The 26,975-nt window shown below is 39.5% G+C and overlaps 1 protein-coding gene across 19 annotated transcripts in view; it reads left to right on the forward strand.

Annotated features, from left to right (window-relative positions):
- SULF1 (sulfatase 1) overlaps window positions 1-26,975 on the forward strand; it is a 195,575-nt gene that overhangs the window by 68,620 nt on the left and 99,980 nt on the right. The gene's annotated exons all lie outside the window — the stretch shown is intronic.

Here is a 26,975-nt window from a genome sequence, read left to right on the forward strand (position 1 = left end):
CACAGAAAGGAACTAGTGTTTTCACAACTCTCTGAAAGAAGAGGACACATCACAAGATATTTAAATTCATTCTACAGCAAGAGAATGAAAAAATGTAAGAGGAAAGTGGACAACTACCTGTTTGACATATATATAATAGATTTGTTACTAATTAGAATCAATTTGTTTGTGGTTGTTGTTTTTACCGTCTTAACCTTTATTAAGTTTAGGTTGTGCAATAGATCTCTTTTATCTTGCAAAACTGAAACTCCACATTCATTGAGCTGCAACTATGCCCTTTCCCCTCCATCCTCCTCTCCCTCCTGCAGCCCCTGGCAGCCACCAATTTTACTTTCTTTCCTACGAATTTGACTGTTCTAGATATCTCATGTAAGTGAAATCATACAGTAAAATTAATTAGAATCAGTTTGGATACAAATAAGATTTAGATGTGCAAATTGATTAATCTGGATGTACTGATATCAAGACAAACAAATGAAAATCAAGTGTTGCCACATGATCAAAAACACTTGCTTGGCTCTTACTGCCTCTGATAGTTTTCTGTATGCTCGCTTTTGTGCAAAAGCTGTTTAAAATCCGGATTACTGATACCTATAATCCCAGCAAGAAGAGGGTCATATTGGGCTGTAGAAAGTGATAAAATCTAATTCTGAAGGCCTTTGGACCCTTTGTTTCCAAAGTAAACAAGTTGGAAACAATGTGGGTTTTTATTTTATTTTAAGTTCTGAGGTACAAGTGCAGGATGTGCAGATTTGTTATACAGGTACATGTGTGCCATGGTGGTTTGCTGCACCCATCATCTATCATCTAGTTATTAACCCCCACATGCATTAGCTATTTATCCTGATGCTCTCCCTTCCCCACCACACCCCCATGATGGGCCCTGGTGTGTTGTTCCCCTACCTGTGTCCATGTGTTCTCATGGTTCAGCTCCCACTTATAAGCAAAAACATGTGATATTTGGTTTTCTGTTGCTGCATTAGTTTGCTGAGGATAATGGCTTCCATCTCCATCCATGTCCCTGCAAAGGACATGATCTCATTCCTTTTTATGACTGCATAGTATTCCATGGTGTATATGTACAACATTTTCTTTATCCAGTCTATCATTGATAGGCATTTGGGTTGTTTCCATGTCTTTGCTATTGTAAATAGTGCTGCAAAAAACATACATGTGCATGTATCTATTATAAATAGAATGATTTATATTTCTCTGGGTATATACCCCATAGTGGAATTACTGGGTCAAATGGTATTTCTAGTTCTAGAGGAATCCAAATTTGGTGGGTATTTTTTACCTCCAATCTGTCTCTGTTGTAATATTAAAGTCAAAGACATGTAGCAAATAGCCTAAAATCCCTTCAACAAAGTGAAAAAGCAAACAATGGTCTGGAAAAAAATTTGCAAGGCTCAGTGCTAAAATCAACTCTTTTTCCTGGCTTAAGGGAGTTTTATTCTGAGCAGTTACGATAATGACAAAAACTGATTCGGAATGGAAATGAGAAAGAAGTTGTCAATGGTTTGGGAAAATTTTTTGCTAATGACTTCATTGAGAATAACATCGAGGGAGTTCATCCTGGGGGCTGAATACTGTAGATTCTACATTACTGAACCCTGAGGTTAGCTCACTGAAAATACTTACAGGAAGTAGCTACATAGGCACTTTCCAAGAATTGGATGAAACTTTAAAAATTCAGAAAGCATTTACAAATAATTTGTTTAAAGGTCTTTAATATAATATTACATCGTTAGAGTCAAATAATTTTTTAAGAAATTCTTTAATTAAGATCACTACATTGTGCATGGGAATATTTTTCTGGGTGAGTTAGTTTTAACTCCATCTTTAAGAGAATTATTTGTATATCATAAGAAACAAGAATCTTGTACGGCATTTGAAGAGGCCAACTCTGAAGAATAAGGTTTTATTTAGAAACATCACCAATCATTGAAGTTTTAGAATATATATACGAACAAGTATTCTTTCCAGGAAGGTGGGAATATTACATTTCTTTTACTTATATGTCTTATCACCAATTCAAACTTCAACATTGGTGAAGTCTGCTTGATCATTCATGTATCACAGATTTCATTTCCTTGACAAATGAATTAATTATAACCCTTTATTCCACCACTTTTTTGAGACAAGATAGCAGTATCTGAAGGCAATTTGAGGAGTTGGCAAGACTACAAATCTCTGAGTTTATGAAATGTATGTATTACATTGATACAATTGACACCATACAGGTTTAACAAAAACTGCCCTGAACACAAACGTCATCATTCATAATGAATTAATACTTAAAGGAAATTTTAAAAAATAATCCAGCGAAGAGAGTACCGTTTGGGTATGAAATAATTTAAGACTTTATAAGGATTGTTTCAATCACAAAAGCAAGTTGTTTTTAAAATTAAAATTTTGCATATCAATTAGAATGTTTTGGGTTGAAATAGAAACTTCAACCTAAATTGTCCTAGGTAAGCCACAAGGCAATGTCTGGCTCACAAATGAAAATTCCAGAGAATACGGAAGGCATGCCACAGTTGGGGCTGCACTGGAGGAGCTCCATTAAGGTCACCTGTTCTGCTTCCTTCCCTACCTCTCGTGGCTCTCTCTGCTGTGGAGAGCTCCACATTTAGGCATGTTTAGGCCCTTGTGTTTACAATGTGGCTGCTACAGCTCTGGCTTCACATCTTCACAGCCTGAAGTCAATGGGCAACAGAGGACTGACTTCCTCCACTGCTCAAACGAAGAAACCTCTCAAGTGAGTCTCACTGGCTCTGAGTGACCTGGTGTTGGGCATTGATCAGTCTTTGAAACAATCACTCTTGCTGGAAGGAAGAGAAGAGAACTGCACTCCAGACAGTTTGCTCTGTGGGAGAGGAGGGGGGCGACTATTCCTGGAAGCACATGGGATAGCAAACGGGAAGGAATTATTTCCTAAAAACAAAATCAGGGACAGTTACAAGAATAGGGTGCAGCTCCTGGTAAGGAAAAAGGCAAATAAGGCCTCTAATGTTAAAATGTAAGGAGTAAAGCTCTAATCTTTTTTATGGATTGATATAAAATCCATGAAATGGGCTTAGATAAGATGAGGATGCCAACTAAGGAGAGCCAGTGGGGAGCAGGTGTTAGAAAATGCACACTACCTGCCAAAGAACAACACACCACCCTCATCCAAAGAAAAGTCATAAGAGGCTGAGTGCAGTGGCTCACGCCTATAATCCCAGCACTTTGGGAGGCTGAGGCAGATCAGGAGGTCAGGAGTTCGAGACCAGCCTGGCCAACATAGTGAAACCCCATCTCTACTAAAAATACAAAAAAAAATAGCCAGGGGTGGTGGCAGGCACCTGTAATCCCAGCTACTTGGGAGGCTGAGGCAGAAGAATGGCTTGAACCCAGGAGGCGGAAGTTGCAGTGAGCTGAGATGGTGCCATTGCACTTCAGCCCAGGTGACAGTGTGAGACTCCATCTCAAAAAAAAAAAAAAAAGTCATAAGATCCCTGCAAGCAATCACCAGCACCTCACTTACTCTTCTTCATGGTGAATGTCGCTTAGCTACTAGAAACCTTAATCAATTTAATTTGATCATGTACTCTTTACAGCACTTATGCACAGGTGTTTGGTGCAGATCATCTCATTAGTCTTCACGGTATTGCTGGTTAACGAACCACCCATTGTCTGTTTGATGTCAGTGAAGGCTTGTATACCTGCTACATGCATAAATTCACCTTGCAGCTCATAAGAAAGGGTTGCCTAGTTCATATTCAAACAACATGTAAAGGACCAGAAAGTGGATATTGTTCCCTTTCATCAAACATGCCACAGAAATTAATTTTGTTTATATTTTCTGTAAACTCCATGATCCTTCATATCATTGGCAAGTTAAATTAAAAATAGCTGATGTCGTACCACTACTACTACATATCAGAAGGCACTGAGCTTTCTTTGCAGCCTGCTGTTTGTGTTTATTAATATCTTTGATTGGCAAGACATTCTGCTTCTGGGTACTTTGGTCGGAGGATGGTCTGGGTATAAACTCTTAGCCACATTTCCCAGGCTAAAGTGGGTTGTGCTTTTGGATAATCATTTAACACGTTAAATTACTGAGGATGAAGTCCTGAAGCACAGATACCTGAGAATATTTTCCCTTTTCTAGGAGTTTTTGGCATGTTGACTCACTAACTTCTATTCACTTAGAGCAGTGTGGCAGACATAGCTGCTATTTTTCAGGCCAATGTATCGAACTAACACTTTCATATGCAAGACATGAAGTAGTAACTGCCAGGAAGTCTGATGAGAACATCAAAAGCCATGTTCCTGATCAAGGTGTCGGTGTTCTGTAAAAGGACTTAGGCACTTGACTGCCTGAGTTAAATGCCAGTCCTCTGCCTATTAACCGTAACCTTGGAAAAGCTATTCAACCTCCGTACTATGGTGACTTCAGCTAAAATGGGGGAACAAGTCCTACATCCTCAGTTTTGTAGGGAGTTAATGCATGGTTCCTGGCACATACTCTGTGCCCAGTAAACATAAGCTTCTATCATTAGCATCTCTGACTCTCTGCACTGCATTAGGAGTGTCTGTGCCCTGGGGAGAGAGTGAAACCCTCCAGCTGGGCTTTCAGAACACTCTCTGTTTGTCTCTGTTGGTGGAAGGAGATTAGCTAGCAAAGGGATTTCTGGGCCTCTCTGACAGCATCTGGTACACAGTAGGGCTTCTTAGAGGTTTGTTGAATGAATGCCAGTACTCTGGCAGAAAGGTGCTTCTCATCCCCAAGGTATCAAGCACTTAATAGTTTCATATTTCTTTTTAATAACCTCAACCCTCTGTTCTATGAAATAGAATTCGATTGCCAGAAACTGTCATGAAATATGCATGATTCTGTTAAGAGATTTTTTTGTTGTTGTTTTAACAGCTTTTGGTCTCCAAGAATATACCCTATTAAATAGATCTAAAAATCTATAATTCTACCCTCACCATAAATGTGGGCGTCTTATGGGTACTCCCAAGAATGTGAGCCATTCGAGAGGATTTTTCCTCATGACTAAGCCATCCTCTGAGACTAAAATTCAGGTGCTTACCATTTTTACCACAAAGAGCGAAGCAGCCCGCAGAAACACTTACTATCCTGCCACATGTCAGGGGACACTGAGGCTAATGTCTGCGCGTTAGGAATTAGAGTGTGTGACAGGCAGGGCTTTGCACAATACAGAATAATGGCAACTCTGGCTTTCAACTTCTCACTTTCTTCATTCATTTCCAAATTCCTCCAAGGCTGTCTTTTCAGGGCCCTTTTAACTGTGTGTCTGAAAAACAGAAAGAATAAAAATAGAATAGAAAATAGAAAAAAAGTCCTTTTCTCAAGTTGTATAACATTTCAAATACTTTGATACTTTTTTATGCTTAAACTTTTTAAGGGAAAAGGTACTCAGCCTGCTTTTTGTTTTGTTTGCTTATTGGTTTTTCCGTTTCTGTTGCCTTTTTGTTGAGCCATTAAGCTCTTGCTCAGACACATGCTTCTCATCCCGTCCTTCTATGCAATGCCATGAACGTTAAACCCTTCAGCAGCCATGTTCATTTGTTCATTTGCAGGCAGTCAGTGACTATCAATTTGGCTTGAGATTTCTAGGGTACGTGAAGTAATGCACTAAGGCCAGACCCCTTTCTGGAGATGTCAGCCTTCAGGAGTCTGCCCTAGTAGTCCAGAGGTTGAGTTGGTCTGACAGCACCTGTCTGGAAGGTGAGCAGGAGTACTTGCTAATGGTTTCCATGGAGAGGTACTTGGAAACAAAGCACAAAGCAAACATTCATCCATGACAGAAAGTAGAAAGTCCTGTCATGTCAAACTTTCAAACACTATAGTCCTTTCTCTTTTTGCAAAGTTTAACTTATTTTCAAAACAAAATGAGATATGCCAGGATTAAGCCATGTTGCTGGATCCCTTCTAGAGTCTAGGGCTGTCTTTGAAAAGACAACAGAGGTCCATCTGCCAGTGACTCCTTCCCACTGCTCAGACTCACCTCTGTCATCCCACCTGCTGGTAGGCTGAGGGGGCTGCTTCCAAGTGGAAATACCTTAGCCATTGTTCTTGGAAAGAACAACTTAAAAGCTAAGAAATGGCTTTGAGACTAATTGGGAATACAACTGGACTTCCACAACATTTCACTTCTTTTTAATCTACCAAATGAAAATGATCTTTTTGATAAATCAGGGCTCTGTGAAAAACGAAAGGCTTTTAAAGATGAAAGATTTCATGTTATTTGAAAAAGACATTTAGATGTCCTAATATATCTCAGATTATGCAAATGTACAAATATGAAAAGATCCTGTACTTGGCAATTGCTAACTAGATATTTAGATATGGCAGCAAATATTAAGGGATGAGGGAGCCAGTTCATTTTTTATTAAGTATTTTACATTTAGGTTGAAGAAATACCCATAGAAGAGTACATTGCCATCTAGACATCCATTCTTCAATTCCAAACTGAATGACTAAGCCCCTATGGTGTATCCAATTCCAGGTGGCCTCTAGAGGGAAAATAACTGTCCTAAAGATAGAGGTATGCACAGGGCATTCCTAGAGTCTCGGGGAGGAACAGGGAATTTCTAAGGATGAGAATTAAGTGTATGCATGGCAGTGGGAGGCCAAGGGAGGCCTCACTGAGGTCTGAACTTTTTTAGGGTATAAAAATGGTGCAACCATTTTGGTGGAAGTGGAGTTGGTTGGGCAGATATCTGCAGGTTCATGAGCCCAGGGGTTTTTTTAAAAACAGGGCTGTTGTGGGGAACAGGAAAAAGACATGGTTAGGCCAGCATCTAAGATCAGCCTGCTACCCGGGTGAATTTAAGGGTAATTTCAGGAGTAACAGAGAGAAGGCAAAAACACCATTAGAAGTGGTTACAATGATCTGGAAAAGTAATTGTAAAGGCATGAACCATGGTAGTGACGAAAGGAAGGGAGAAAAGGGGACAGAATCGAGAAACATTTTGATGATAAAATCGGCAGGATAAGGAATTAATCAGATCTCATGAGTGGAGAAAGTGCTGGGATAAATGGAAAGAGAGGATACATATGGCCACCAGATTCATCTCTCCATTCATAAACAATACTTGTGCCACTGAATGAGATAAAGACACTAATAAGACCCTAAGTCACTTTTCCTTCTAACACAATAACATGGATTATTTTCCATAAATAGAGACCAAAATCCTACAGTATCTAATATTTTTAGGTGCTTTTTCACATTTATAAAATGTTTCACTCATTTTAAGTCATTTGGTAATAATTACAATGCTGAAAGGCAGGACTATTACATTTTATGGATGAGAAATTATGTTTCACAGAGGACATCTATTTCTAAAAATCACACAGCTAGTAAGTGGGAGAGCAAAAACTCAGATTCAGAACTCCCTTCCAAATCCATCATTCCTTCCCTGTAGCAGGTTCAGTTCTTTCGGTGAGAAGCCGTCTCCCTGTCAGGACACAGACAAGCTGTTTCTGCTTTGGTGACAGCATTTCCTGCTTCTTGCCCAAGTCTCTGTAATTAGTAGCCCTGTGCATTGCCGACCATGGTCAGGAATGGATATCCATGCGGTAGAATTAGATTTTAGGGCTCCACTTGAGATACATATGTGTTATACCTTCTTTTTCCTTTTGCCACATAAAATCCACAAATGGAAGACCAGTGAAAAATCCCTGGAGCAAATGTACTCTTTGTAACTTTCACAAGACCTGTCAAATTCTAGGTGACCGCAGGCATTCTATTAAATGAAGTCAGTAGGGACTTACTGATGCCTCTGTTAACTTCACTCTAAACTCACCCAAATTAACCTGGATCCCAAAAATCTGGGGTTTCAATAAGAATTTCTAATCTTGAAAGGTCATAGTCTTTCCTATATGGCATAGCTAAAGGATTCCTGAAAAGAGAAATTTAGGAAAAAAGAAAGAAACAAGCAGAAAATAAGTGTGGGTTTGGGAGAAGCATGATGGAGAATGACAGAGCAGGAGTGAAGAGGAATGTGGTGGGATTTACAGGGAAGCAAGGATATTGTCTCCAGGTCTATATGTTAATTTCCCACTAAATTCAATCAAATGTCACAGATGGCATCCACATTACACAGAAATATGAGGGTAAAACCAAATTAACATGAAATGGTCCTGCTGTGAGACCAGAGGACACCCCAACTAGTCTTAACCTAGGCAAAGGCAACATGGCACTTCCCCTCAGAAGCATGGTGGCAGGTAAGCCTGCCAGTGTCGCTGGAGGAACATGAAAGAGCATCTAAGTCCATCTGTGTCTTTACTCAGAAAAACCAAGGCAGTGGAAATAAGGGAAATGCATTCTCACTTTTGATATCACTTGTTTACCCTGGCATTTGATTTGAGGACAAGGGAATGTAACAAATACATCATACATGAAAGAGAAGGAAGAGAAAGTAGAAATGTAAGATGTCCACTTCTAGCAGTGACATTTTTAAAGCAAGCACAGTAGCCTCTGAACATGTATTTGAAAGTACAGATTTCTTATTCAAATTGGGTACCACGGAACCCCAAAATTCTCACAGGCAGAAGAGCTTAGGAAGAATGTCTTTGTTTCCAAATATTTGTTAGGAAGAGGAAGCCATTAAATGAAATACGTGGGTATTGTGAGTGTATGACATAAGGGTAAATAATGATGTTTGTTTTCCAGAGCGGATACTGCAAGACTTACTTTTGCCGGGCGTGGTAGCTCACGCCTGTAATCCAAGCACTTTGGAGGCCAAGGCGGGTGGATCACCTGAGGTCGGGAGTTCAAGACCAGCCTAACCAACATGGTGAAACCCCGTCTTAAATAAATAAATAAATAATTTTAAAAACACTTATTTTTTAATTAAAAAATGAACAAAGATGGAAATATTTTAAGCTCAGAACTGTGAAGACACCAGCTTGTAGATCACTGAAAGTATTTGATCTTCCATTCTTTCTCAACACTTCTGTATCCAAGCCATTGATGGGAAGGAACTGGAGAGAGAGTGGAAGAGGAGTATGAGGAAGGTGTGCCTTACTTAAACTGAGGCTTACTGACCTGGAAATATACATTTTCTTTACAACATGGTCATTCATTCAAAAGTCTGGAGGATAGGCACGTCTTCTAACACCTTCTTCCCAGAGAGCTGGAAACACACAGTTATATTCCATTCTTCCCATACCTTCCTCATTGACATAACTTCTGGAGGTCACTACTTTAAGACCTTGAGAGTTTTGCATACCCTGAAAAATATTGAGAGGTTTTTAAAAAGTTTAGATATGTGAGTGTGATGGGGGCAGAAGACATTTCTTCACAGTATATGCAACTTACTCATCTGAGGAAACTGCTTTGCATCAAGTGCAGTGTGTGTCCCCAGTGTGATCATGATGGAGTATTCTGTGGTGTGGCAGAAAGGTACCAGGTATGGCTTCCTTCTCCACTTTGAGAAACAGTGATTTGGGCTTAGCCATTTCACCTCTCCGAATCCGTTTTGACCCCTAAGAAACGGAGATACCAGCAGTGCCGCCGACAAGTTATTGGAGGCTCCGAATTAGAACAAGTATGTGAAACCTTTGTACAGTGCAAGATTGACACAAATGGTATTATCAATTACTCGAGGCCTCAGCATTCTCAATTTTAAAATAAGTTAAATACAATGACTTCTGAAGTCAATTCTTGATTGCTGAAGACAGAAATTTAGGAAAAGGGAAAAGAAATAAGGTGAGCTAGGGAGAAGCATAAGAGAAAATGATGGAGCAGGAGTGAAAAGGAAGGTGATGAAATTAACAGGGAAGAAAAGATAACGTCTCCAGGTCTATATATTAATTTCCCACTGAATTCAACCAAATGTCACAGATGGCATCCACATTACACAGAAATATGAGGGGAAAGCAAATTAACATGAAATGGCCCCACTTGTGAGACTGGAGCACATCCCAACTAGTCTTAACCTAGGCAAAGGCAACGTGGCATTTCCTCTGTCAAGCATGACAAACTTCAACCACTCTGTGGTTCTGTGAGGTAGAGATTTAGCAACCATCCAATTGATACTTCTTATTGATTAAATCAGACTATTTGCTTGCTTAACTACTCTAAAAACACCACTGTACACATTCCAAACTTGCAAACATGTAAATTAAGCCCCCAATTTTGTTTCGTTTGGTTTTGTTTTGTTGTTGTTTATTTTACTTTTTTAAGTTCTAGGGTACATGTGCAAGACAGGCGATTTGTTGCATAGGTAAATGTGTGCTGTGGTGGTTTGCTGCACCTGTCATCACTCACCTAGGTATTAAGCCCAGCATGCATTATCTATTCTCCCTAATGTTCTCCTCACCCTCCCCTCCTCGAGGCCTTAGTGTGTGCTGTTCCCCTCCCTGTGTCCATGTGTTCTCATAGCTCAGCTCCCACTTATTAGTGAGAACATACAGTGCTTGGTTTTCTGTTTCTGCATTAGTTTGCTGAAGGTAATGGCTTCCATCATCCATGTCCATGCAAAGGACCATGATCTTGTTCTTTTTTATGGCTGCATAGTATTCCATAGTGTATATGTACCACATTTTCTTTATTAATGATGAGCATTTGGGTTGATTCCATGTCTTTGCTATTGTAAATAGAAGTCCCTGGTTTTTTTAATCATCTATGTTCAATACCTTTAGATCTTTTTATTGGCAAGTAGCCTCATCAATTAGGAATCCTCATAGCCCAATTTGATACTCTAGGCTACAGCAACCTAGCTTCACTCTGTGTTAGCAGTGGGCTATAAATGGATTATAGGTGTGTCAAGATGTGGATTACCGGTGTACCAAGATATCTACCTGCTTAGCCTCAGGATGGTTGGGAAGGCCTGGGATGGCCACCAGAGCCCCTGGTACTGTGAGTGGTCTCATCTGCCTATCTGAGTGTGCTGTATATAATCAATGTTAGTATTTTCCATGACAGGAAACAGTTTGGGGATCACAGTCTGAACTAATCAAGTTAATCAAATTATTTCCATTTCATGGTGATTATGCATAAATCAAATTGGCTAAGGTATTTCAATTTGCTCATTCACGTTTTTCTTTCTAAACTTTGCTAGTTTATTAAGAACTTTGGAGCTTAGAATTACTATAAAATCCCTTTCTCAAGTCTAAGAATAGTGTGCTGTAATGTATTAATTTGAGTGTTTGAAATCCTAATTTGAGGTAAAACTGAGACATTTATGCAAAACAAATCAATTTTTAAAACTCCTTTAAAGCATAGAAACCTTGTTTCTTTAAAAACTCCTTCGCTATTCAGGTGAAGGCAAAATTCCTATTTTCAACTGAAAATAAAAGTCATATTTGCATGGGTGAGAAAGAAAATGGGGAAAATGTCTGCAGATGAAGACAGATAATCAAGTTTTACTTTTGAATAAACATGTGCTAATGTTCCTATGGGGTTGTTTTTATTATCATCTTTGTATCTGACACTAACATTTCTATAATTAGGTAAGAAAATATAGAATTTCTTTAGCAATATTTTCTGAAAATATTGAAATTCCTCTTTTGAATATAAAATATGAAAATTCATCATATGAATATTTAAGAAAACTCAGGTAGCATCCAGGTAGATTGCATGTGTAAAAACTCTCGGCTTTTTGTTGTTTTTTAAGGAAACTAAAGATCAATTCATAGCATAATAAAATTTACTTGAATCCTAAAAAATTATAAAAAGATAGAGGAATCCATTTTTTTCATTTCCATGGCTCATGAGAGATTCCTAAATATTCTTTATTTGACCCAGAAACCTTAAACTGCCTGAAACATTAGTTCATTAGAGTTTGGAGCTTAACATCTGCTGAGAAAATGTCTTGCTCCCACTTGCCTCTATAAATTTCATAGCACTCACTAGATGTAATGAAAGTAAAGAAAATTCAGAGTCAGGGGATCAAGACTGGGACATTGGCCACTAGGGACCCAGGCTTCTTTTCTCTCTTCACCTCACCATGGAGCATTCGGTCTGTGAGAACTTCTCACGGTCCAAGATGGATGCAGAAACTCCAGTCATGACATATGACAAAGGCCACCCATGCTCTTTTGTTCTTTGGGGGGTAGAGGGGGGTTGTTTTTGTTTTTGTTTTTTCTTTGAGACAGAGTTTCACTGTTTTCGCCCAGGCTGGAGCGCAATGGCACAATCTTGCTTCACTGAAACCTCCACCTCCCAGATTCGAGAGATTCGCCTGTCTCAGCCTCTCTAGTAGCTGGGATTACAGGTGCATGCCACTACACCAGCTAATTGTTTTCTTTTTTTTGTCTTTTCAGTAGAGACAGGGCTTCACCATGTTGGCCAGCTCCTGATCTTAGGTCATCCGTCTGCTTCAGCCTCCCAAAGTGTTGAGATTACAGGCATGTCACCTATAGCTGGCCACTGCAAATAAAATTGGAATTTTGTTATAAAAGATGGTGAATGATGAGGCAGGTGATGAAATTAGCAGTTTGTGCCACATCATTCAGGACTCTATATCAGCAGAAAATGAAATGTACTTGTTTTCAAGAAATGGTAACCGAAATGAGAGGATTTCACAGTTTGGAGAAGATAGCTTATTGCTATCAGACAAAATAAAGTTGTGCCTTCTCATTGTTGTATGGAAAACTATTTTATCCTCTACATTTATCCCTGTAGTCAGGCAAAGCTATGATTCAAGGTGAGATCCATTTCCTGGAATGCAGCAGGTTCCGTGTCCTCTCCCCTGTGAGTTCTACCTAGAAAATTACAAGCTTTCCAGCTGCTGTCCACTGGAAAGATGTTAAATTCCTATAAAGCAGTCCTTTTCTATTTAAATTTTTGAGTTTCATGTCAAGTACAAATGCATTTCCAGTAGTGTAATTAATCTAACTTCCTAATCCATTTTTGTAAAAAGACTTTTTTTAATGTTAAAATCAACATATTTTCAAGCCTTTCCTTAAATTATTAATCCTCAAGTGATTTAATATGAGATATGTTATAGACATATTTTTACCAAAATATTGTTTTTGGCATACTTTTTCAAAACATCAGATTCTATCAAGAGTACTCTGAGCAACATCATAATGTTGCTAAAAAATTATTAAGAAGCAGCGTTAACATTTTAACTCACTATATCCTCATGGCTCAGGAAATTATTACCTTTTTGTATTTTCACTGGTTGGGGGGTTTGTGCAGAAAGAATAAGTAACCCTGAAACCAACAGTCTAGTGAGTTTTGTGAAAAGTAGCAGTGAAAAAGTTTGAAACCAGTGCAAACACATCTTTTCTTTGATTGTCTGTACATTATATTAGATTGTACATTTTTACCATCTATATCCATGAATGATCAAGTTGACAGTTATCAAATAATGAGACAAAATGGAAAATAAGTGATTTGTGATGGTAAATAGCTACCAGCCTTGGAGTCAGAAGACCTGAGAATAATTTCAGTTATGCTTTCCTAAGCTGCTGTAACAGGTAGAGGTGGGATGGAGTGGGGCAGGAATGCCTGCTCTAATTTCCCATATAAGTTGTTGTGAGGAGCAAATTTGATAATTTCTACGAAAATATTTTCCTGAACTGTGATGCCTTATGAACATATTAAAGAAGAAATGTATCTTCCCCTGGGATTTGAGATATAAGAAACCACCTGAGCATATGAAAAACCTTGTTCACAGTTCAATTATTATCAATGTAAGGCCAGGCTTTCAGAAGATAACTCAATATACATTAGAGGAAAGTGCTCACTAGGAAATAGTTGTGCACTAAACAAGTTGGAAATGTTTGACTTTCATCTACCTTGACTGGCGAATATGGCTCTGTGGGGTTTGTTTTTATTTAAAAAACACGAGCACTGCACTCCACTGTGGTGTTCAGGATAATATAAACCCACAGAGAGTATCACACACATCCCAGGAAGCCCTGAGGCCTTTCAAAGTGTGCCATCTGCTCTACCTTTAGAATGAAGGCAGTTGCCAACACATTTTGAAAGTGCATTATATGTAGCATAGCATATGACTTTCCATTAGAAGACAGGACTCTTTTCTCGTTATCTCAGCAGTGCCTGATGATGTGCCTTATACAGGTGCTCAACAAAGGGTTGCTGAATCAAAATGTTTCTGGAAATTAGAATAAATGGAAGTGAACAAATTGCAAGCAGTGTTAATGCTTAGTTGAATGTCTGGAAAAAAATCTGTTAAATATGGAAAATGGCAAAGCAGGAGTGCTTGGAACTTAATCCAGCTCAATCTTCCCTAAGTTCGTTTATCTAACACCCTCAATCAGCCAGCAAAAACAGGGAAACACAAGCAAAAGCAAGCAAGATGCTAATAAACCTGTGATGCCCCCCACACGCAAACATTTGCCACCATGCCCATACACTAAAGGACTTGAGAGAGACCCTCATGCCTTCATTTTTATTTTCAACATGGGTCTAACGAGATCTAACAAGCCACCTCCTGGTATCTCCCTCACATGTTATTATAGAAGGGAGAAGGTGGGAGAACACGCTTCTTAGCCCATTAAAAGACAAGTGCAAACACACCCATGATAACTAGAAATGATCACTGGTTGATAGCAAAGGAGGTAAAAACAATGCTATGAAAAATATCCATAAGGAATTTCAAACAGTGTGGATCTGGTGTCATTTATGTGTTAGGCAAACTGCTTTCTACATCCCAGTATTCCTTAGAAAAATATTGTCAGCCTAGAGCGCTTTGGGTGTTAATTTTTGTTTTTTTGTTTTTTTTTTTTTTGAGATGGAGTCTCGTGTCACCCAAGCTGGAGTGTACAGTGGCGTGCTTTCAGCTCACTGCATCCTCTGCCTTTCAGGTTCAAGCAATCCTCCCACCTCAGCCTTCCGAGTAGCTAGGATTACAGGCCTGCACCATCATGCCTGGCTAACATTTTTTGTGTTTTTAGTAGAGACAGGGTTTTACCATGCTGGCCAGGCTGGTCTTGAACTCCTGACCTCCCATGATCCACCTACCAAAGTGTTGGGATTACAGGTGTGAGCCATCACTCCCGGACTTGGATGTTAATATTGATGACCCAGAGCCACAAAGCAAAACAAAATGAAACAGTGACATCATCTGTAGTACTCTTTAAAGACCAGAAAATATGTAATTAATTTTTGAAAGCTTGTATGTTAGATTTTGTCACAATCCCCAATTATTGTCACCAATCCTCCTCACCCCTGCCCCACATGCACAAACCAGAGAAGTGAAGGGAATCAGCATCCCCACCCAAGGCTCCCAGGGGAGCCTATGGCTTGTTTTGGCCAATGACAGGTCAGCAGGTGTGCCAGATGCCCTGTGTCAGCAGATACTTTGAACAGCATTCCCAGGTTCCATCAGCAATCCTGCTCCTGCCTTGACAATGCCATGCCTCAGCCCAAGTCCTGGAGTGAGAAAAGCCACAACTCTGTGCAGCACGGAGCCACTGACCCCTCCATGAAACACAGCAGGAAATAACCCTTTTTTTGTTGTGAGCTTTAGGGGGTTCCTTGTGTAAATTCTGTGTGCTTTAAAATACTTTATTTGCTTGTTTTCAGTTTGAGCCTTTAAATAGTTCAAGTAAGGCAGCATGGAAATTCACATATCTAGTGACCCTCTTTTCCCCTACTGTGATGGATAATTAAGGTATTACTGTGAATAGCCTCAGTTAAAATTGCGCTTGAGGAGATGGTGGGAAAACAGCCACAGGCAGCCAAATGCAGTGTGTTCACTAGACCGTGCCTCCTGCGCCCCTCAAGTCAGGACGTCCGGCCTTGTCTCCTGGAAGTTGGGGAGACAAGTCTTGCTGGGGATGGGTTGGGAGAAGGATCTCAGAGGATGGAATTTCCATGGACTGGGAATACTGAAGATGATGTCACTCATTAGGTTGTGGGTTAAGGACAGCTTTCTGTTTCTGGAAAACCAAGCACCCCAGTACTACCTCGGAGCCTGAGAATGACCGACTGTGTGACTACGCACAAATTATTTTACCTTCTGCCTTGTCACCAAGGATTAATTAATCATTGCAGATTTGTCTCGAGACTCCACAATGGTAAATACAAATAGAAGACACCCTCGAATTCATGAAGCTGTGACTCGTGGTCTTGAATATTCATGTTTAACCACGCCAGTCCACTCTCTCACCCAGCAACGACTCTTTGTTTTACTGAGTTCTGAGGGGTCCCCTTCTGTTTGGAAGGTGAAAGAAGGGCTGTACATGGTGTGTGGCTGCAATACTGATGCCCTGTTTTGTTCTCCTAGGGAGATACTGTCAGGTGCAGGGGCGGATTCCTGGAGCAACATAGGAAGCTCATTTGTGTCCCCCAAAATTTCTCCCCATTAATTTTGCCAGTTTGAAAGTCTCTAGGCTTGCAAGATCTTTTAGAACAAAAATGCACTTCAAGAGAAGATACAAAAACAGAACACTTACGAACAAAGACGTTGATGTGGGGTCGTCCCTGTTCTGTCCTTGCTGTGTCATCTTGGACAGATCCCTGAACATCCCTGAATCTCAGTTTCCTCATTTAAAAAAAAAAAAAAGAGTAGAAACAGTACCTACTTCATAGGTGTGTGGCTAGGATAAAGTGAACTATGAAAGGTTTAATACATGGCACGTGCTCAATGGATACGAGCAAAAGTTCTTGCTTATTGATAAATAGTCGAGTGTCATCCACATCGTGGAAATTGTGGGAATTTGGAAACTCAAGAGAACAAAAAGAAAAAAGTGGAGTGGTGAGGGACTTTTGGCAGTCGGGGGCGGAACGGGGCTGTAGGATCTGAGGAATGAAGGAGGAGCTGGTGATAAAATGAGGGGTTGAGGGGAAAGGGGAGCAAAAAGAGAGAAGGAAAGACCAGACGTGTGCCCAGTCCTGGCACTAGTCTATGTGGTGCTGGAAGTTACTCCCCGGAATCAGGCAACTGAGAAACTCAGCCTCCGAAATTGTTTTTGCTTCTCAACCGGGTATCAGACCACGTGTCCCAGTTTGCCGTTCCGAGAAGAAGTTGCCATGACAAGAATTGAGGCAGATAAAGTCATTTGGAAGGTTGCAAACATGACCTTGGCCTGTTCTCAGCCCACTGCACCTGGTCCTGGTGAGTTCTGCCCCACTTTTCCAGCTCACTTTGTGTGGCCGCATCCCTTTCGCTTCTCTTCCACAGTGTGCAAGGATTTAGCTCAGCGTTCCCAGGAGCACCTAAAGTAATGGTGTCATGCCTATCACGATGGTTGGATACATTTTTTGGATCATATTGTTTAATCATTCCAAGTTTGTTTCCCACTGCAACTACATTCACCTGCCACTGTCTCAAAGAGGAAGCCATAGGTGGTGAAAGGCCCATGGGGGTGATTGGCAGATACAGCTGAACAGAATTGGGAAACTGAGTCTGGGCTTTGCAAAAACAAAAACCAAGTAACTCACTCTGCCTCCTTAATCTCTGGTAATAATTTACCGTAAGATGGGAAATTCAGCCTGAGAGTTGTGAAGCTATCTTTGAGCTTAGGAGTTGTTTAATAAATGTAACAAACTCCAGTGTTGCTCTGGGCCCCTGTCAGATTCCATTAGTTCACATATGTCAAGGATTTGAGCAACCTTATTCCTTCAGATATGGAAAGAGAGTACATAGAAAGGGACCTTAGCTGGTCATTTGAAAACCACTCAAAAGAACACTTCTGAATATTTGTTGAAGGAAGGCGAAGGCTCTCCCATGAAAACACCTTCAGTTGTTGATGCCTAGGATAAACAGTGTGTTGGTATGTTTGCCTTCTCAGCAGCTCTGGGAAAGATGATCGTAAACAGTCCTGTCAGCTACAAAATAATTGGCAGTATCAATAATCCTATCTTGTAAATGCCTAGCTGCCCCAGCCAATGCAAATGTCTGAGGAGTCAACCTTCATGGAAGAGACTGGTAACACCTGCTTGGCTGGGCTTCACCTTTCCTTTCATTCGTGCTAGTGGGTTGATCGTTGTCCTCTAGATCAGTACCATCAGCATCAGCATCACCCGGGAACTTGCTAGAAATGCAATTTTAAGGCCAGATGCAGTGGCTCATGCCTGTAATCCCATCGCTTTAGGAGGCCAAGGCAGGCAGATCATCTGAGGCCAGAAGTTCGAGACCAGCCTGGCCAACATGGTAAAACCCCATCTCTACTAAAAATACAAAAATTAGCTGGACGTGGTGGCACGCACCTGTAACCCCAGCTACTCAGGAGGCTGAGGCAGGAGAATCCGTTGAACCCAGGAGGCGGAGGTTGCAGGGAGCTGAGATCACCACCACTGCACTCCAGCCTGGGCAACAAAAGCAAAACTCCCTCTCAAAAAAAATTTTTTTAAAGCAATTTTATGGGCCTTATTTCCAAATCAAAAATGCTGGCATAATTAACAAGACCTCCAGGTGATTCTGATGAACCCCTGCTTTACCTTGTGAATGTAGCACTTGAGCCCGGGCCCCTTGTTTAATGGTAATCCTTCTCTTACATAGATCTTTTGAAGTATCTAGTATTCTGAAGTTGGGAGCCAAGTGTGGTAAAGATGTTTCTTTTTGGAAGAAAAGCTTCCTCAAAACCTAATTGCTAGAGGAAATCAATATGTTGTCAAGGAATTTTTAAAAAATCAGTACTTGGATTATGACTCTGAAGCCTGGATCTTTATCCTTCTTGCCTGGCTTTATTCTCCAATAAAACCAATTAGCAATTTAGTTATGCAAATTTTGGAAGATTTCTGAGTTGAATTGAGTCCAAACATGAAAATAGTGGTACATAAGGACATTTTTCTTAGTGAATTTGGAAACCATTGATTTACAGTAGTCTAGTAATCAAATATCTTTGAGCCAGATGGGCATTAAATATGCTGGCTTGCTATTTGTGTAACTACAGTTTTATAGGATTTATTGATCCAATACTTAATCAACCATGTCCAAATTAAAAATAATCCTTTCCAATTCTCCCCCATAATTACAAGTAAGCCACCACCTAGGTATGTTTTGTAAGAGAAGATTTAGGAGGTAGATAGAAACAATCTTGAATTATTTAAATCATTTGTTATGTAAAAAAAATATAGAATTATTTTGTGTGGCTCAGAAGAACAGAGCATGACTAAGCATCTAGAAGAGAGGGGAAGGCACATTTTTGTTCAATAAACAGGAGAATTTCCTAATCTTAAATGTCATTCTCAACTAAACAGGTAGCCTAGAGAGTCTCTTGTTACCTGCACAGAGACATTCACTGATGAGTGAGAAGTTTTATTCACTAAAGGTTGATGGAAGTGAACTTTCAGATCCCTTTCAGACTCAGGGAATCTACAAGGTGTTTTCTGGAACACCTCCCTCACATCAGCCCTCCAACATCAGGCTTGCTAACCTTTCTCATATACAATCTGTTCCCTGAAGCCATGTTCCAAGAAGGAAAAGCAGATGGCCTGCGTGCCAGAACATCACTTCTGCTAATTTATCGAAAACAGTTTCAGATCATTTACATGCTTCCTTTTGTGTGTACTTAAGGATATGCTGTATGCAAGAGATCCTGATATGGAGGACCAGAGGCATATGAAATCCAAGCCGTTGTATCTTCATTTCTGATTGAAACTAAATACAATTATGAAATAGAAAGAAAGATTAGAGAGAACCAGCAAATGAACAAAACATCCAGAGGTCCACCAGGACTGGAGGTCTCGGTAAACTTTAGGAGCCTTGGGAAACTTTGCAAGCAGCCAGACTTAATGGACTTCTAGTAATGAAAACAACTATTAATAATTTGAAATTGTCACATGTTGTTCTATGACACATTTTACAATGTTTCACCATAGCGATCCAGGGGAATGTTAGACTTCAGATTCACAACTCTAAAGGCATTTTTCAAATAAACCAAGCTCCTCTCTATAGTTGGAAAATAGTTGCTGTGTTCGGCTAATCCATCCATCAGTGAAAACCGTTTTAGTTTCCCTGCAATTTTATGCAAAATTTATATGTATCCTAATCAAGAGAACATGAGTGTCTTCTTTCTTTTTGTTTTTCCTCATAAATAATCATCATCTCTCTTCTTTTCCACGCATGATGTTTTAGCGAGCTTGCAAATATTATTAAAGATTGCTTTTCTTTTTGAAGGCTGAGATATTAAAAATCAGCTCAACCCCGTTGCATTGTAATCTCTAATATCACATCAGGTTTTAATAAATCTCCTTTTTGTAGCACACATGTGCTTAAGACTTCATGGAAACGAAACCAGTGGAGAGAAGGGATTACTTTAGATGACTTTAAAATATGCATTGTTTGAAATGGCCTCTGGTGACCAGCTTTCATGAATGGCTGATTTTACTTGTGGGGCCCATCATCTGGTTTAATTATATCAGCTCCTTTGTGTGACAAGTGCTGTTCTTATGTATGCTGAGAAATGAAGGTTTACAACAAAGTCATGAGTGAGAAAATAAATTCTGGAAGTGGAACACCATTGGGTGTTTGTAGTTTAAAAGTCCAGAAGAATTCTAAGGACTGGTCTACCTATAAACATCTATTTACAAAGATACTCCACAGTGACAGTAAGTGTAAATTTGCCTTAAATGTCCATGGACATAGATTATGATCTGAGCCTTTTCAGGAAGATTTATTTTACGTATAAGACAAGTAACAGTTTAGGATGCTAATGTGGCTCTTAAAATTTTCATTCTATAAATTCTTACGTATAAAACTTCATAAAGGTTACTCTTTTGTAACAACTAAAATGCTAAGTTTTTATTAACTAAAATATTTCCCAACTTCTGTCCAGCCAGTAAACTAAGACAGATGTCATATTTAAAATTTCAAGTCACTATAGATTCATTATCTGAATCTATAAATGTTAGGGAAATTATGGTTTTAGAAATCTCCTGTTGTATCTCTTGAGTTGTTAGTTCTTCTTAAAAAAAGAAAGAAAGAAAGAAAAAGAGGAAGGAAGGAAGGAAAGAAGGACGGAAGAAAGAAACAAAGAGAAAAAGAAAGAAAGAAAGAAGAAAGAAAAGAGAAGAAAGAAAGAAAGAAAGAAAGAAAGAAAGGAAGAAAGAAGAAAGAAAGAAAGAAAGAAAGAAAGAAGGAAAGAAAGAAAAGAAAGAAAGAAAGAAAGAAAGAAAGAAAGAAAGAAAGGAAAGAAGGAAAGAAAGAGAAACTGGCCACAGTGGCTCATGCCTGTAATCCCAGCACTCTGGGAAGCCAAGGCGGGCAGATCACCTGAGGTCAGGAGTTCAAGACCAGTCTGGCCAACATGGTGAAACCCCATCTCTACTAAAAATATAAAAATTAGCTGAGCATGGTGGTGAGTGCCTGTAATCCCAGCTACTCTAGAGGTTGCTTGAACCGGGAGGCAGAAGTTGCAGTGAGTCAAGATTGCACCACTGCATGCCAGCCCGGGTGACAGAGCAAGACACATCTCAAAAATAAATAATAAATAAAGAAAGAAAAGAAAAGAAATTGATAAATAGCTCTATCTTTGTGTCCAGATAATGATTTAAGGAAGGTAAATTTGGTTGAATAAGAACGTCATAGATTACACTAGTGTTGATGATAACAGGCAGACAATTCTTATTCATTATATGCTTTATTCCTAAGACTAATATAGTAAATTAACTTTCCTAGATGGACCTACTAGTTACTTAGTTTATTCTACTGTGATATTTTCCAAGACTATAGACTTGAATTTCACTAGAAATGTAAGTAGAGTTGCTCTTTTTATTTGATAAATGGAAAGCTGTTCTTGTTACTCATTGGGAGAGGAGTACGCAGCTGAAGGGGACCCAGTATCTGAAGATGCACAGGGATTTAGGTACATGTTGAAAAGGATTTTGTTGTTTAAAGACCTAGAATTATGTATTTAACCATTAGGACAAAAGATCTCAAACAGTATTTCCCAGTACAACTTGTGAAGGAGGATTTTTTAAAATATTAATACATGAACTAATCTAAATTTTAAAGTTTCCTTGAAAATGTCTCCAAGCAAAGGCATTGGCTTTAATAGAATGTTTGATTTTTGTTAAGGTTCTCTGTAAGTAATACATTTTGAAAAAAACACAGCTAATCTCCATAATTTGCCTTGAGCTAGGAACCAGAATTATCTTTTGAAATACAAATGCATCCTTCACACTGTTTCCCAGAACTTTCTTTCCTGGTCCTCAGTCTGCCTCTGTGTGAGGCCAGCAGGACGAAGGAACTTGTTGTCCCCATTCTTCTGCGTTTAACTCTTAGAAGTTAGAGAGTGTTATATTGGAGGTGAACTTGGTGGCATAGAAAATAGGTCAGTGGGCCGCGCAGGGTGGTTCATGCCTGTAATCCCGCTACTTTGGGAGGCTGAGGCAGTCAGATCACATAAGGTCAGGAGTTCGAGACCAGCCTGCCAACATGGTGAAACCCTGTCTTTACTAAATATACAAAAATTAGCTGGACATGGTGGTGCATACCTGTAATCCCAGCTACTTGGGAGGTTGAGACAAGACAATCACTTGAACCTGAGAGGTGGAGGTTGCAGTGAGCCGAGATCACGCCACTGCACTCCAGCCTGGGCAACAGGCAAGACTCCATCTCAAAAAAAAAAAGAAAGAAATTCTGCCATTGGGGTTCTCTTGACTGTAGCTTCATTTATATAGTAAAGTCAGGCGTTCCTCTTCCTACATACAACTGTTTCGAGAAATGATTTTCAGATGGTATATTGATGTTTCAAAAGCATTTCTTGTAGTACAAGATAGTGTTTCCAGAAATGCGTTCGAAACATAAATATACCATCTAATTGTCTTTTGAAAAATATTTACTTCAATTTAAATGTATCTCAGGAATTGTGGAACTTTAAACAAATTTGCATTGCGCCAGATTATGTACATCAAGAAAACAGACTAAAATGAAATGTGTCTAAAAAATCCCCGAATCTGTCGAAAGTATATTTTTAGTACTTAAGAATGATTGAACTTTATACTGTGAGAAAGATTATGTTTCTTTGTTACTTGAGATATGTGTCTGTGTGTGGGTACATATATTTATACACATATCTGAAGTATGTGTGTGGGCGTACGCATGTGTGTATGTGTGTGTGTGTCTGCGTGTGTGTGTAAAGAGAAAGACATAACGTACTGATGAAACATTATGCTTGTGGCATAGACATTAGTACTCAGCAAACACTTGGGTCCGCCAAATTTTCCAACCCCCTTGCAGTTGAGTGTGGCCACATGACTAGTCGCATCCAATGAAATGCTAGAAATGAATTGGGTCACTTCCAGGTTGGAGCCCATAAAAACTCCTGCAAAATTCTTGAGCTTATTCTTTCCTTGCTCCTTGGTCTAGTTATTGCAGCAACAAGGCAACACTGCCCCCATCAGCGTGCATCCATGCATGACTAGGCAGAGCGGAGCTCTCTGCATCCTGTGTGTGACTTGTAATATGAATGACAAATATGGTTTTATCATATTTGGAATTTCTTTGTTATTGCAACAAACTACTTATGATTAATGCAATATCTCAAGGTACTTCAATACAAATAATAAAATAAGCTATAAATCTATAAAACCAAAGGCAAATTTAATGAAATTTCATGTAATAAGCCATGTATTTTAAGATGTAACTAAGATGTGAAGACCACATTCTAGTCCTTTTTTAGCAATATTGCTGTCCTTCCATCAAACCCACTTTGGTTTCTTTGTTGTTGTTGTTGTTGTTTTGCCAACTTTTATTTTAAGTCCAGGGGTACATGTACAGGATGTGCAGGTTTGTTTCAAAGGTAAACGTGTGTCATGGTGGTTTGCTGCACAGGTCATCTCATCACCTAGGTATTAAGCCCAGCATCCATTAGCTGTTCTTCCTGATACTCTCCCTCCCACACTCTAACCCTGCCCCACTGACAGACCCTCAGTGTGTGCCGTTCCTCCCCCCCCCATGTGTTCATGTGTTCTCATCATTCATCTCCCACTTATAAGTGAGAACATGTGCTGTTTGGTTTCTGTTCCTATGTTCATTTGCTGAGGTAATGGTTTCCAAGTTCATCCATGCCCCTGCAAAGGACATGATCTTGTTCCTTCGTATGGCCGCATAGTATTTTATGCAAACCTACTTAAACTGGAGTTTCCAATGCCTCTTCTTTTTGGAAATCCAGTTATCTCTTTGTTTTCATTCTCTTGCCACCATTGAATCCACTGACCATTTGGACCATGATTGGTCACCAATGACCCTTATTCGGCCCTTTAGACACTTGGTAACACATGCTTCAGGAATATTGAGTTCTTTTGGTGGTTTTCATAATATCCAGATCACTTTGCTTTCCTTTGTCATTAATTTAATCTGAAAGAAGCTGGACAAAGTTTAATTTGGACTTTATGCATCCTCTAAAATGCCCTTGGGAAGCTTGTTTTTATATGGCTTTAGTTCCTGCTTTTAGGAGGGAAAGTCTCAAAGGTACATTTCTCACTTCATCCTTCTCACTCTTCAACTTCATCTATTTTCTTCCTCCCTGAGAAGGGAGGTAACAAACACTGTCAATTGTTTCCCTTGAAATGATAGGTTTATTTCATTCATTATTTGAGAAAATGTCTGCCAAACATCCAAGACCAAAAAATTCTTTTAAGTAAAAGTCAAGTTTCTTTTTTTTTTTAAGCCACTTTAGCTTGCAGCTCAGCCACCGCATGCGTTTCCTCAAGACACCCATCATATTCCCCGAGCCAGCATGGGACTTCGTGTCAATCTCCTATCTCAGAAAACAGAAGTGAAAAGAAAAGAAGTATATTCAAGGCCAAGGTTTAATAAAATGAATGATTTTTCTGCTTCATCTTAAGTGAAGCTGTTTTCTGTTTTGTTTTACTGTATGTGAAGCTTTCATCATTCATGCTAAGACAAAAGCGGAAAGCAGTTCTACCCTACCACAGCTCTTACGCCATCTGTAGAAACCTCAGCACAGTGGAGAAAGCAAATAATGTGGCAGTATTCTTATCAAAATAGATCTGGCCTCATGAACCTCCCAAAAGGGTCACAGAGTCCCCAAACGTCTCAAACTATACTTTGGGCATTGCTGTATGGACAAAAGCAGGGTGCTTTTGATGTATTGGCTACCATCCCCTCTAGATACCTAGCACCAGCTGCCCAGGCAAAGTGGGGACTGGGGAAGACAGAGGTCCCCTTAAACCTATGGGAACAACAGCGTTTCAGTTTAGCTTGGAGTATTGCAGGACAAGCATACGTGACCTAAACATTCTATCCAGTTGGCTGGACATCTTTCCAGTCTTTTTTTTTTTAACATGTGACTTTAACATATGCACAGAATATGCAGGTTTGTTACATAGGTATACGTGTGCCATGGTGGCATCCATCACTCCATCATCTACATTAAGTATTTCTCCTAATGCTATCCCTCCCCTAACCCCCACCCCCTCCTATACCTCCCCTACCCACCCCCCACACCCTTAATGCCACTTTTATAGTTTGGCTTGACCTCCATAAACAAAGTCCTATAAACTTTCCACACCAATTGACCATAACTACAACTGCTGTTTCATTTTATGGCTTGGAGTAAAAGCAACTTGTATTCTGGTCTTGATTGGTGAAGAATACAACACTGTTCTTCAAACTCACTCTGTACATGTGAGAAAAGCCTTTCTACATTAATTTCATTTTCTACGATTTCTCAAGACAAATTGTTAGTCTCTGAGGACTCTTATTATCTACCACAAAGTACCCAATCCAAACATTGCATCCTTGTCTCTTCTGTCAAGCTCTGGATTTTTGTCCCTCAGGACTTTTTCCCTTTTTTTCTTTTCCTTCTGGAGCTGGAAACCAGGCGGTAAGAGGATGACAGGCTTTAAAAGGTCATTTTGGAATAAAAAATTGTCTGTGTGCAGTGTTTCTAGAGTGGCGTGTTTTGTGTGTTTTAGTGAAGGAAGGTGAGATAAAAGAGAGAGAGGACTCTTGCTGGTCAGACTGGTCAAAAGATTCAATTTTCTTGACCACTTAATGTATATTCTTGTAGGTATGAATTCCCTGAATTTATAACAAACTGTTGGTGGTTGGGGGGAGAAACTGACCAAAGGGTCCAAAGTTCCAGTGAGAAAGGAGGAATAAGCTTTCAAGATCTGTTGCTCAGCAAGGTGACCACAGTTAATAACAATGAATTAATTGTGTGTTTCAAAAATGCTAGGAGAATAGATTCTTTTTCTTATTATGCTTTAAGTTCTAGGGTACATGTACAGAATATGCATGTTTGTTACATAGGTATACATGTGCCATGGTGGCATCCATCACCCCATCATCTACATTAAGTATTTCTCCTAATGCTATCCCTCCCCTAACCCCCACTCCCTCCTATCCCTCCCCTATGCCCCCACCTCCTTACAGGTCCCGGTGTGTGATGTTCCCCTCCCTGTGTCCATGTGTTCTCATTGTTCAACACTCACTTATGAGTGAGAACATGTGGTGTTTGGTTTTCTGCTCTTGTGTCAGTTTGCTGAGAATGATGGTTTCCAGCTTCATCCCTGTCCCTGCAAATGACATGAACTCATCCTTTTTTATGTCTACATAGTATTCCATGCTGTATATGTGCCACATTTACAGAATGGATACTTAAATGTTCTCACTATAAAAAATTGATAAGCATGTGAGGAGAAAGACACATAATCTATCTTGATATACACTTGATATAATCATTCCACAATGTACATATCAAAACATCACAGTGAACCCCATAATATATACAATTATTATTTGTCAATAAAAATAAAAATTTTATTTAAAAAAATAAGATAAACTGTGGCAGAACAAAATGGAGATCTTTTATGCACTTTTCATTCACCAGAAGGAAAGTTCACTTCATAGGTAAACACCACTTTCGCTTTTCCATAGTAGGAAATGACTTTTGATGTTGCTTATGCAAAGGTACCATTAAAGCTCATTTGCTTTTCCCTAAAGGAAGAAGTCAAGTAAATGAGATAAAGAAAAGAATTACTAGCAATGTTGACTGCGTTCCACAAAGCTTTCAGCATCTGAATTGTCAAGAACTTTCCGTTTCTTGTGTCACTGGTTATTTA

The sequence above is a fragment of the Callithrix jacchus genome, chromosome 16, assembly GCF_049354715.1.
Source record: "Callithrix jacchus isolate 240 chromosome 16, calJac240_pri, whole genome shotgun sequence".
NCBI classification, from domain to species: Eukaryota; Metazoa; Chordata; class Mammalia; order Primates; family Cebidae; genus Callithrix; species Callithrix jacchus.